Source organism: Apium graveolens, chromosome 5, assembly GCF_009905375.1.
Source record: "Apium graveolens cultivar Ventura chromosome 5, ASM990537v1, whole genome shotgun sequence".
Lineage (NCBI taxonomy): Eukaryota > Viridiplantae > Streptophyta > Magnoliopsida > Apiales > Apiaceae > Apium > Apium graveolens.
Genome location: NC_133651.1, coordinates 302,300,624 through 302,312,502, shown reverse-complemented (window position 1 = coordinate 302,312,502; position 11,879 = coordinate 302,300,624). Strand labels below are relative to the sequence as shown.

Sequence of the window (11,879 nt, the reverse complement as noted above, 5' to 3'; positions counted from 1 at the left end):
TTGACCCTGCCCACAGGCAGTCTTCGTTAGCTCATGGATATGTTCAAGATGTTCTGAGGACCCGAGTGGCTGTTGCCGAGGCCCGACTGGATGAGGCCAGGAGGGAGTTGGATGCAGAGAGGGCGGGTAGGCGTATCCGAGCTTATGAGACTAGGGCTTCTATACCCCGATCCTTGAGGAGGGAGCTTACGGGGATAGAGCTCACATCCCGAGCGAGGCTCAGATCGCTCCAGGGGGACAGGCATGGTAGGATCTCCAGGCGGCAGGCCGACTATATCTTCCATCGTGCGATGGAAAGGGTATGGGAGCTGACCCGCTCCGGTGTGTGATTCAGGATTGATGATGGAATAGTCTAGTTGTCTAGTTAGCCGAGGCCTTAGTAAGAGCCAATTTTCCGGGATAGTTGACTTGTATATAGCATCCCTTTTTCTGACTAGACAGATAGACTCTTGTGTATCACTTTTGGGACAGATGACTGTAGCACTGTTGTACTTTTAACCAGATCAAACTATGTATTTCTCACATTATGTAAATATTTGTTTCCTTTGGTTCAGTTCATTAGTGACGGGATCACTGTTTTTATCAATATTATTACTGCACTTCGTATTAGAACTGTCATAAAATAATAGAATTGCGATATACGTTCTCCCCATTATAAGAGCTGTGCAGGGTACAATGTTGTATATGATTGTGACCTAACGTTGAATTTTCCCAATAATTTTTTTTATTATCAGAATCATGCCGCCAAGAAAGATTGGAACTAGGGCGAATCCTGGATCTGAGGACCAGGGAAGCCATAACCAGGATGATAGGAACCAGGAACACAGTGAAGAGGAAGATGAGGATTATGTGGAACAGGATGACTCCCTGTATGAAGAGGAAGAGGAAACATATGATGTTGAGGGATTTGAGATAGAGGCTGAAGAAGGAGAAACCGAGGTTGAGCAACCAGTACCAAACCCAGGCATGGATCCCATGGGCCAGTTCATGCAACTCCTAAGGCAGAATTTGGAACGTCAACCCAACCCACCCCCTCAAGGAAATAACAATACTGTGGCAAACTCTTTCAGGGCTTTTAAGTCCCTTAAGCCCCCTGAGTTCCACGGATCAGCCGACCCAATTGAGGCAAGGGCATGGTTAAAGGAAATGGAGAAATCTTTTGAGATTTTGAGTACCGATGAGGCACAGAAGACTGTATTTGCTACCTACCTTCTAAAAGGAGAAGCTAACTACTGGTGGGAGGCCAAGAAAAATATGGAGACAGATGCTATTATAACCTGGGAGAGATTTAGTCAGTTGTTTCTGGGAAAGTATTTCCCGAGGTTTATGGAAAACCAGATGGAGCTCAAGTTCTTGGAGCTAAAGCAGAATAACTTGTCTGTAGCAGAGTACGAAGCAAAATTTACTGAGTTATCAAGGTTTGTGCCGGAGTTTGTGAGCACCGAGGAAAAGAAAGCTAGGAGGTTTCAGCAGGGACTGAAACCGTGGATTCAGAATAGGGTGGCAATCCTTGAGCTTACGGACTATGCCACTCTGGTGCAAAAGGCAACGATTGTAGAAGTTGGAAGTGAACAGATGCAGAAGGAAAGAGAGAAGAAAGGAATAAAGAGGAAAAGTATGAGCATGGGTGGAGGTTCTGCAGGATGGAGCTTCCCAACTAGATTTAATCGAGGAGCAGTGTCCCTACCAGGAAGGAACATTGGGTTTAAGCGGCCAATGAGTGTGAGTGTGAGCCAGGGCGGCCAGAAATCAAGAATGTCCTATTCCAACCAGTCTCGACCCCCATTACCAGCCTGTAACATATGTGGAAGGAATCACACTGGGGAGTGTAAAGGAAAGCCAGTAATCTGCTTTAAGTGCGGTTGGGAAGGCCACTATTCAACTAAGTGCCCATCATCAACCCCTGCCGTCATTCCAACCACCACTTGTCATCAGTATGGACGCCCGGGTCATTGGAAGAGGGAATGCCCAATGAACAAACCAGCAGCTTCGGGAGCAAGCAGGGCTGCTTCTAATAAGCCACCTATTGCGAGGACTTTCAACATGACAGTCCAGGATGCTATGAAAGATTCAGATGTGATAGCAGGTACCCTTTCTCTAAATTCAGTCAGTGCAAATGTTTTATTTGATTCGGGAGCAACTAAATCTTTTATATCAAAGGACCTTGCGCGTAAGTTAAGACTTAAGGCTGAACCCTTGATAGAACCCCTACAAGTAGAAATAGCCAATCATGAAATTATTCCTGTTAACCAGATTCACCCCGCCTGTGAGATAGGCATAGGGGAGCAATCTTTTAGTGTTGATTTGATTCCTTTTAAATTAGGGGAGTTTGATGTAATTTTGGGAATGGACTGGCTATCTAGCAATGACACTCAGATAGACTGTAAAGGGAAGAAAGTTAAGCTAAATATCCCAGGGAAGAAGGAAGTTATATTTAGAGGAAAGAGGCAGACGCAGAAATTTTTGACTATGGCCCAGGCCAGAAGGATGCTACGAAAAGGAAATGAGGCCTACCTAGCCTATGTGGTGGACACGCAGAAGGAGGTGCCCAACTTACAAGATATTCCAGTAGTCAACGAATTTGAAGATGTATTCCCACAAGACCTTCCGGGATTACCACCCGATAGAGTGATTGAATTTGCTATTGAGTTGGCCCCAGGGACGGCGCCAGTTTCAAAGGCACCTTACCGGTTAGCCCCGTTAGAAATGAAGGAATTAGCTATCCAATTGCAGGAACTCTTGGATAAGGGCATGATAAGACCCAGTGTGTCTCCATGGGGAGCACCAGTTTTATTTGTTAAGAAGAAAGATGGGAGCATGAGGCTGTGCATAGACTATCGAGAGTTGAACAAGCTAACCATAAAGAACAGGTACCCATTACCTAGAATAGACGATCTGTTCGACCAGCTAAAGGATGCTGTTTATTTTTCCAAGATCGACCTGAGAACTGGATATCACCAACTAAAGATTAAACCCGAAGATATTTCCAAGACAGCATTCCGTACCAGGTATGGGCATTATGAGTTCTTGGTAATGTCCTTTGGATTAACCAACGCCCCAGCGGCTTTCATGGATTTAATGAATAGAGTATTTAAGAAGTACTTGGACAAATGTGTGATAGTTTTTATCGATGATATTTTTATCTACTCAAGGACTGAGACAGAACATGCAGAGCATTTGAGGATAGCTCTAGGAATACTCAGAGAGGAACAGTTATATGCCAAATTCTCGAAGTGTGAATTCTGGCGGAATGAAGTACAGTTTTTAGGACATGTGATCAATAAAGAAGGAGTATTGGTCGACCCCTCCAAGATAGAGGCGGTCTCAAATTGGGAAAGGCCAACCACACCCACAGAGGTAAGGAGTTTTATAGGATTGGCCGGCTACTATCGTAGATTTGTACAGGACTTTGCGAAGATCGCAGCCCCTTTGACACGACTTACTCGTAAGACAGAGAAGTTTGAATGGACGGAGAAATGCGAGAACAGTTTTCAGGAATTAAAGAAAAGGTTGATAACGGCTCCGGTGTTGGCATTGCCGGACGGAAAAGGAGATTTTGTGATATATAGTGACGCGTCACACAAAGGATTAGGATGCGTGCTTATGCAGCACGGTAAGGTGATTGCGTATGCGTCGAGACAATTGAAGGAATACAAGGTTAGATATCCTACTCATGACCTTGAGCTCGCGGCAATAGTATTTGCCTTAAAAATTTGGAGGCACTACTTGTATGGAGAGAAGTGCGAGATTTTCACAGACCATAAGAGCCTCAAGTACATATTTACGCAGAAAGAGCTCAACATGCGCCAGAGGAGATGGTTAGAACTAATCAAGGACTATGATTGTGAGATTCTCTATCATCCAGGGAAAGCCAATGTGGTGGCTGATGCCCTTAGTAGAAAGGAAAGACTCAGAATGATAACGACTTCGGAAGAATTGATAAGGGATTTTGAGAGAATGGAAATAGAAGTAAAGGTAACCGGAACCGGAACTGAAAAGCTTTTTAAGATCTCAATGCAGCCAGAGTTATTGGAAAAGATCAGATTGTGCCAGGAGAAAATAATGAATGAAGGCAGAGAGTCAATGACTGGAGAGGAGATCCATACTGAGAAAGATGATAAAGGGATAATGAGGTACTCCTACCGGATTTGGGTTCCGAATGTTCAAGAGCTTAAAGATGAGATATTGGATGAAAGCCATAGTTCAAGGTATTCCATTCACCCCGGAAGTACTAAGATGTATAGGGATTTGAAGGAATATTACTGGTGGCCCAACATGAAGAGGGACGTAGCAGAATGGGTAAGCAAATGTTTGACTTGCCAAAGGGTAAAGGCAGAGCACCAGAGACCCAGTGGACTCTTACGACCCCTGGAGATTCCCGAATGGAAATGGGAACAGATAGCGATGGATTTTGTTGTAGGATTGCCAAGGACGAAAGCCAATCACGACGCCATTTGGGTAATTATAGACCGACTGACAAAGTCAGCTCATTTCATTCCTATCAATGAGAGATACACAGTCGATAGACTGGTGGACATTTACCTTAAGGAAATAGTGACGCGACATGGAGTCCCAGCGTCCATTGTCTCAGACCGAGACCCCAGGTTCAACTCCAGATTTTGGAGGAGCTTTCAGGAATGTGCGGGGACCAAGTTAAATATGAGTACCGCGTACCATCCCCAGACGGATGGGCAGAGTGAAAGGACCATCCAGACACTAGAGGATATGTTGAGAGTCTGTGCAATAGACTTTAAAGGGAGTTGGGATGATCACTTACCGTTGATCGAGTTTTCTTATAACAATAGCTTTCATGCTAGCATCGGAATGCCGCCTTATGAGGCCCTGTACAGAAGAAGGTGTCGATCTCCCTTATACTGGGATGAAGTAGGAGAGCGGAAGATGCTCGGACCCGAAGTGGTCCAAAGGACCAAAGATATAGTGGATCTCATCAGAGGACGGCTTGTAGCAGCCCAAGACAGACAGAAGAAATATGCAGACCTAGCCCGAAAGGACAAGGAATATGAAGTCGGGGACTTAGTACTGCTAAAGGTATCCCCTTGGAAGGGATTAATGAGGTTCGGAAGGAAAGAAAAACTAAGCCCAAGATACATTGGACCTTTTGAGATATTAAGACGGATTGGAAAGTTAGCTTACGAGCTAGCCCTACCCCCTAATTTGCAACAAGTTCATAATGTGTTCCATGTGTCAATGCTAAGGAAGTATCATCGGGATGCCAGACACATAGTGGAGTACGAGCAGGTGGATATGCAGCCAGATCTAACTTACGTGGAGAAACCAGTAAGGATTATAGATAAGAAGGAGCAGGTGCTTCGGAACAAAGTGATTAAGCTAGTCAGAGTACTATGACAGAATCATAATGTGGAAGAATCAACTTGGGAACTAGAGAGCACAATGCTAGAAAAGTACCCCCATTTGTTTTCTGTTTGATTCCGGGACGGAATCCTTTTAAGGAGGGGAGACTGTAATAACCCCCAAAATTTTCAACTTTTTGTAACCCTTGTGAATAGTGTTTTAGCTGAATGAGAAAACTTTTCACGCCACACTATGTAAGGGTTCTGTTATGGATATTCTGGGATATTATTAGTACTCTATGTAGTATATAAGTGTATGTAAAGATCGTCAGAATCCAATTCCGAACACTTTGGTTTTTCCCGGAAATCCACTAGATACGGAGAGAATTGAGTATAAGGTAACAGGATAAAAAGGATTTAAATTAAAGGATTATGATAGAGGATCATAAAAAGAAATATAATGTATTGAGAAAGGTTAAGGGAACCTAAGTAATAAGATCCCGTGTATGATCCTTCAAACGATAAACGAAAACGAAAGTTAAGCGAACCGTATAACAGATCAGCGGTCATTAGGCAAACAATTAGGAAGTTAATCAAAGGGATTAGAGAGGATGATGTCACCCAACCAATGAGAAGGGGACAAGGAGGGGAGGATGACATCATGAGGATGACACAAGCATGACATGGGAAGGAAGGAGGTATGGTTGAATGAGAACCACACAAATTCAAGGGCAACAAGGTAATTGACTAAATCAAACACAAAAACAAATCAACCAAGCCAAGCAAAATCATTTTTCATCAAAATCAAAAAGAAACCAAGGCTTGTTCTTGAGAGCTTTCGGCTTTTTACTATTCAAAAGGCAAGAAATTTCAAAAATTCAAGATCCAAGCTTCCTAAATTGGTGAGTTAATTCCCTAATCATCTTCATGCTTAGTTAGGGCTATATCATGAGTTTAAGCCATCAATTCCTTCTCCATCTTCTTCATTTAATCAAAGAAGAAGACTATGAATAGTGTTTTCAAGTTTTTAACTTGAAATTTTTCTTGTTTTCCTTGAAGATCCAAGCATTCCTAAGACTTCTCAAAGCTTCTTAAGGCTTCCTAGCTCCTCCCACCACTTCAAGTAAGGTATATCATCTCCAAACCCTAGATTCCTATGTATTATAAGATGATTTTGATTAGTAGGGTGATATTGTAGCTTAATGTTGGTGATTTAGAGTTTGGAATTGAATTGGTATTGAAATGGAATGGTAAATGTTGTTGTTTTGATTAAAAGAACTTAAGTATGGTTAAAGTTAAGCTTAGGCATAAGTATGAATGTTAAACTTGAATTGTTTGGGGTTGTTATGATGTGATAAGGATGGATGTTGGTTGTATGTTGGATTTGAGGTTGAATTGGGTTGGTTTTGAATGGTTTTAAATTGGGAAATCGCGTAAACATAGCCGTCGTAACGTCTGATTTTCTTTAGACTGTTTTTGTGCATAACATTAGGACCCTAGAACCCCCTGTTAGATTATGACCATTGCCTTGTTTAGATAGCTCATGTTACGAGCTTCGTTTTGATATGTGGTTCGTTCGATTCCGATGCACGGTTTAGGAGAAACGACCGTTTCAAGTAACGACGTTTCGCGAACAAAACTTTTCCCCTCGCCTTACTTTGAAACAAAAGTTAAAGACCAAAAAGGGTTAATTAATGCATGAAACATTTATGGTAAGTGTGTTAGGCAGTTGGTAAGACACTCGCGAAGGAATCGACTTAAAACTCGTAAAGGTTAAATTATTAAAAATGGTGGAGCCGAGGGTACCCGAGTGACTTAAGCGAGTCAGTAAGCGCAAAACAAGCGTTAGAGTCTAAGTTAGTTAAAGTATAGATTTACAAGTGACTTTGGTTTAATTCCAACTTACTTGTTGTTTATAGGTTACCAGACTCGTCCCGAGCCTTTTATCACCCCAAGTCGCTTAGGCAAGTTTTCTACCAGTTATAACTGTTTTTGTGATGTATATATATATTTGCATTATCTTGCGATAGATGCATGTTGGTTAATTAGCAAATGTTGCAATATATTGAAGTATGCTGCTATGGTATATATATATATGCATGCCTGTTTCGTATTCTTTCCATATATATCTGTTGATTCAGTTGATAATACATATGCTAGAGGATAGCGGTAATTTGCATATACCCTTAGTACAGGGACCCAAAGGTGAAAATATTTTCTAAAACCGGGAGTCGAGGATCCCGAGTAGATTTTGTATATATGGATATAAATATATATATATATATATACTTATATATATATATGGTCATAGTTTTCAAAACTATTAATCGAATAAGGTTTATTCGATAACTTTAACTTTATTTTATTAATGAATATTATTTTGAATATTCATTCGAGGACTTATGACTCCTTTTATTTTATTATCTGAATATTATTTGAATATTCATTCGAGGGCTTATGACTCAGTTTATATTATTTAATGAATATTTTTGAATATTCATTTGAGGATCTATGACTCCGATTATTTGCTGAGATTTGTTCTTTATTTTATTAAAGAATAAGGTGTAAATAATCAAACTTATTTTCGATTATTCAAATAAAGATAGTACTTTCATATAAGTATATTATTGGTTATTTAATACTCGTTTCAAGTATAAGTTTTAAAACTTCTACTTCAATTATTTTTATAAAGATTATTCTTTATGGGAATATTATTTAAATAATAATATTCAGTCATTTTCTAAATATTCTGGGGACTGATTTACTTCATTAAATCAGCTTTACTCCAAACACTCTATAAAGTGTTTTCGAGTCTTCAAAATGATTTTTAAAAGTTAGAGTGGATCCCAAAACTCATTTTTATATTTAAGATCTTCCTTTTTAAGGGGATTTAAATACTCGCTCAAAACCTGAGGGATCCGGCTCTGTGGTGTATTTTATATTCGCAACACGGTTGCAGTTTTGGTAAATGACTTGATTACTTACCCAACGTTCGGGAAGTAAGTCCATCTATTGAGTCGGCATAAGCAACATGGGCTCAGTGGGCGTCCATAATAGTGTAAGTGGCTCAGTGGGAGTCCATCAAATGCATAACTGGCTGAGTGGCAGTCCAGCATAAGGTCCTATTGAGACCAGGGTGATGACCAGTGGGGAATTCGTCCATCTACTAGTAGAAAAGGTTACTTATGGGTATCTTTGCCTGATCAGCAAGATATCTGATTTATGCCAAAATTCTTTTCCTTTCCAAATTTATTGGATATTTCAAACTCTGTTCATACTTTACATGACAGAGGTTTTCAGGAAATTGTATAAAGAAGATGTATATGTGGATATATATATATCAGAACTTAATGAAGTATATCATGACTTCATTTCCTTTAATAATATTTCAAAGATTTAATCTATTCAAATCTTGTCTTGTAGTCTCATCTATGTGATGAACTGTTGAAAACTCTTAATACTTTGAACAGTGGTAGTTCAAGTAGCTTTATAAATGATATAAGTGTAGGGAAGTATTTGGTAACTTCATCCCTTGTTTTTACTTATATCTAGTAAGTAATTATCTTACACTTGATAAAAGATTCTAGTAAGTATCCATTTAGATACTTATATTATTGTTATCACTATATATTATCTTGCGAGCTGTAAGGCTCACTCTTGCTTTATTTCTTCATCACACAACAATAGTTAGGAAAGATGGCCAGACTCCAGCAGACCCAGCGCAAGTGCGTGGGAAGCGTCCCGCATCTTCCCGATGATGTTATAGCTGCTATAGCTGCAGAGGTAGATCTATTTGTAGATCAGACCATCTACTTTTGAGAATCAATTATGTATAATTATAACTTGTGGCAGATAATGGCAATTAACTGTAAATTTATCAAGTAATCGTTTTGGGTTGTAATAACTTTTAAATTGTGGATTCAAAGACTTGTACTTATTTCAATTTCATCTCTGAGACTATAACGGGTTGTGGTGTGTGTTAGTGTGGGGTCACAGCATAAGGTTATTTTTATTAATTAAGTGAAGTGATATTGTGGAAAGAAAGACCGTGACGACCCGGATCCCCGACCCCGGATCTGGGGGTGTTACACTCTAGCAGAATTTTATGCATATAATAAGAAGGGCAGATTCCCTTGATATCTGCTATAGTCCATCCAATTGCCGAGTTGAACTCTCTCATAATTCTTAAGAGCTTTTCCTCATCACTACCTGAAAGGTTAGATGCAATAATAACAGGCAAAGTAGATGCATCACCTAAAAACGCATACCTCAAGTGTTCAGGCAATGGTTTAAGCTCGAGAGTAGGAGCTTCCTCAATAGATGGCTTGAGGTGCTTTGGAGCTTTGTTCACCTCCTCCAATCCAAGAGATTCAAAAGGCATATCCAGCCTTCGCTTCCAAGGAGAAGCATTCAAATACTGCAACTGTTCATCACCTTCATCATCTTCACTATCTGAATTCCCCAACAAGGCCTTCTCTAAGGCATCAGACCTTAGCATTTGATCAAGTTCTGAAGTAACCACATAATCGACCAACTCCACTTTTAAGCACTCCTCATTATCCGTAGGGAATTTCATGGCATTGAAAACATTGAACGTCACATCCTGATCCAACACTCGCAGAGTGAGCTCACCCTTCTGCACATCTATCAAGGTTCGGCCAGCGGCCAAGAAAGGTCTTCCCAAGATTATGGAAATCTTCTTATCCTCCTCGAAATCAAGAATTACAAAATCAGCAGGAAAGATGAGTTTGTCCACCTTCACCAAGACATCCTCCACAATGCCTCCTGAATATGTAATAGAACGATCGGCCAACTGCAAGGTCATATAAGTAGGCTTTGGATTAGGTAAGTCCAACTTTTTGAAGATAGACAAGGGCATCAGATTGATGCTAGCTCCCAAATTACACAAACACTTGTCAAACGACAAGTTTCCAATAGTGCAAGGAATTGTGAAGCTTCCAGGATCTTTAAGCTTTGAAGGCAACTTTTGTTGCAGCACAACACTGCATTTCTCCGTAAGAGAAACTGTCTCTAAGTCATCAAGCTTCACTTTTCGAGAGAGAATACCTTTCATAAACTTCGCATAACTAGGAATCTGTTCAAGAGATTCAGCGAAAGGTATATTAATATGAAGTTTCTTGAACACCTCCAGAAACTTCTCAAACTGCTTATGCAGCTTTTTCTTCTGCAGCCTTTTAGGAAAAGGAGGTGGAGGGTAGATCTGTTTCTCCCCTGTATTACCCTCAGGAGGAGTGTGTTCCACAGTAGTCTTCCTTGGTTCCACTTCTGCTTCCTTCTGCACTTATTCCTCCACCACAGCTTCATCTTTCGAAACTTGAGTTTTTTCAGGATTTGCAACTTTCCCAGACCGTAATATAATTGCCTTAACCTTCTATTTTGCTTCCTTCTTTCCTGGCACTTCAGTGTCATTAGGAAGTGTACCAGGTTGTCGATTTAGCAAAGCATCGGAAATTTTCTCTTGATTCTCCAAGGTCTTGATAGAAACCGCTTGGCTCTTGCACATGAGCCTCATCTCCTCCAATTCAGATTTTTCATTAGATTTTTGTAGTTGGAGTTGTTGTCTTGGTGTATATTGCGGTTGCTGAAAACCAGGAGGGTTGTATTGCTTTGCAGTATACGGCTGATAAGGCTGTTGCATCGCATTCTGAGTATTGCTCCAGCTGAAGTTAGGATGGTTGCGGTTGTTGGGATGATAGGTGGCTGGAGCTGGTTGCTACGACCTCTAAAAGTTTCTCACGAACTGAGTTAATTCACTAGAAATAACACAATGCTCCGTCTCATGTGCACCAGCACAAAGCTCACAAATACTAGTGATTTGATTCAATCCATAATTAGCCTAAGAATCCACCTTTATCGTCAAAGCCTTAAGCTGAGCAGCTATAGCAGTAGCTGCATCCACCTCCAGAATTCCGGCTACCTTGCCATGATGTAGTGTCTGAGTTGGATTCTGGTATTCATTGGCAGCCATCAGGTCAATCAATTCATAAGATTCATCATAGATTTTAGCCCATAAGGCTCCTCCTGATGTTGCATCAAGCATGGGTCTAGAAGTAGCACCCAATCCATTATAAAAGCAGTTAATGATCATCCAGTTAGGCATCCCATGGTGAGGACACTTTCTAAGCATCTCTTTGTAGCGATCCCAAGCCTCACATAAAGATTCTCCAGATTGCTGAGCACATTGAGTAAGTGTGTTTCTGATTGCAGCAGTCTTCACCATAGAAAAGAATTTATTTAGGAACTTTTGAGCAAGATCCTCCCATTTGGTGATAGACGCTGGTGGTAGAGAATGTAACCAACACTTAGCTTTATCCCGCAGAGAGAATGGGAAAAATCTCATTTTAATAGCATCTTCAGAAACTCCATTGAACTTAAAAGTGTCACAGATCTCGATGAAATCTCTGATGTGCATGTTGGGGTCTTCTGTCGGGAAACCCCCAAACTGAAATGTGTTATGTATCATCAGAATCGTACTCGACTTGATCTCAAAGTTGTTAGCCGCAATGGCTGGTCAGACAAATCTAGACTGAATATCATTAATCTTCG

The 11,879-nt window shown here is 40.6% G+C and overlaps 1 non-coding gene across 1 annotated transcript; it reads left to right on the top strand.

The window, feature by feature from the left end:
* The first annotated feature begins 11,431 nt into the window (after window positions 1-11,431).
* Window positions 11,432-11,538, top strand: LOC141662320 (small nucleolar RNA R71). Its single transcript, XR_012550441.1, has one exon. It is a non-coding gene; the product is annotated as a small nucleolar RNA R71 (small nucleolar RNA).
* Window positions 11,539-11,879: the final 341 nt, after the last annotated feature.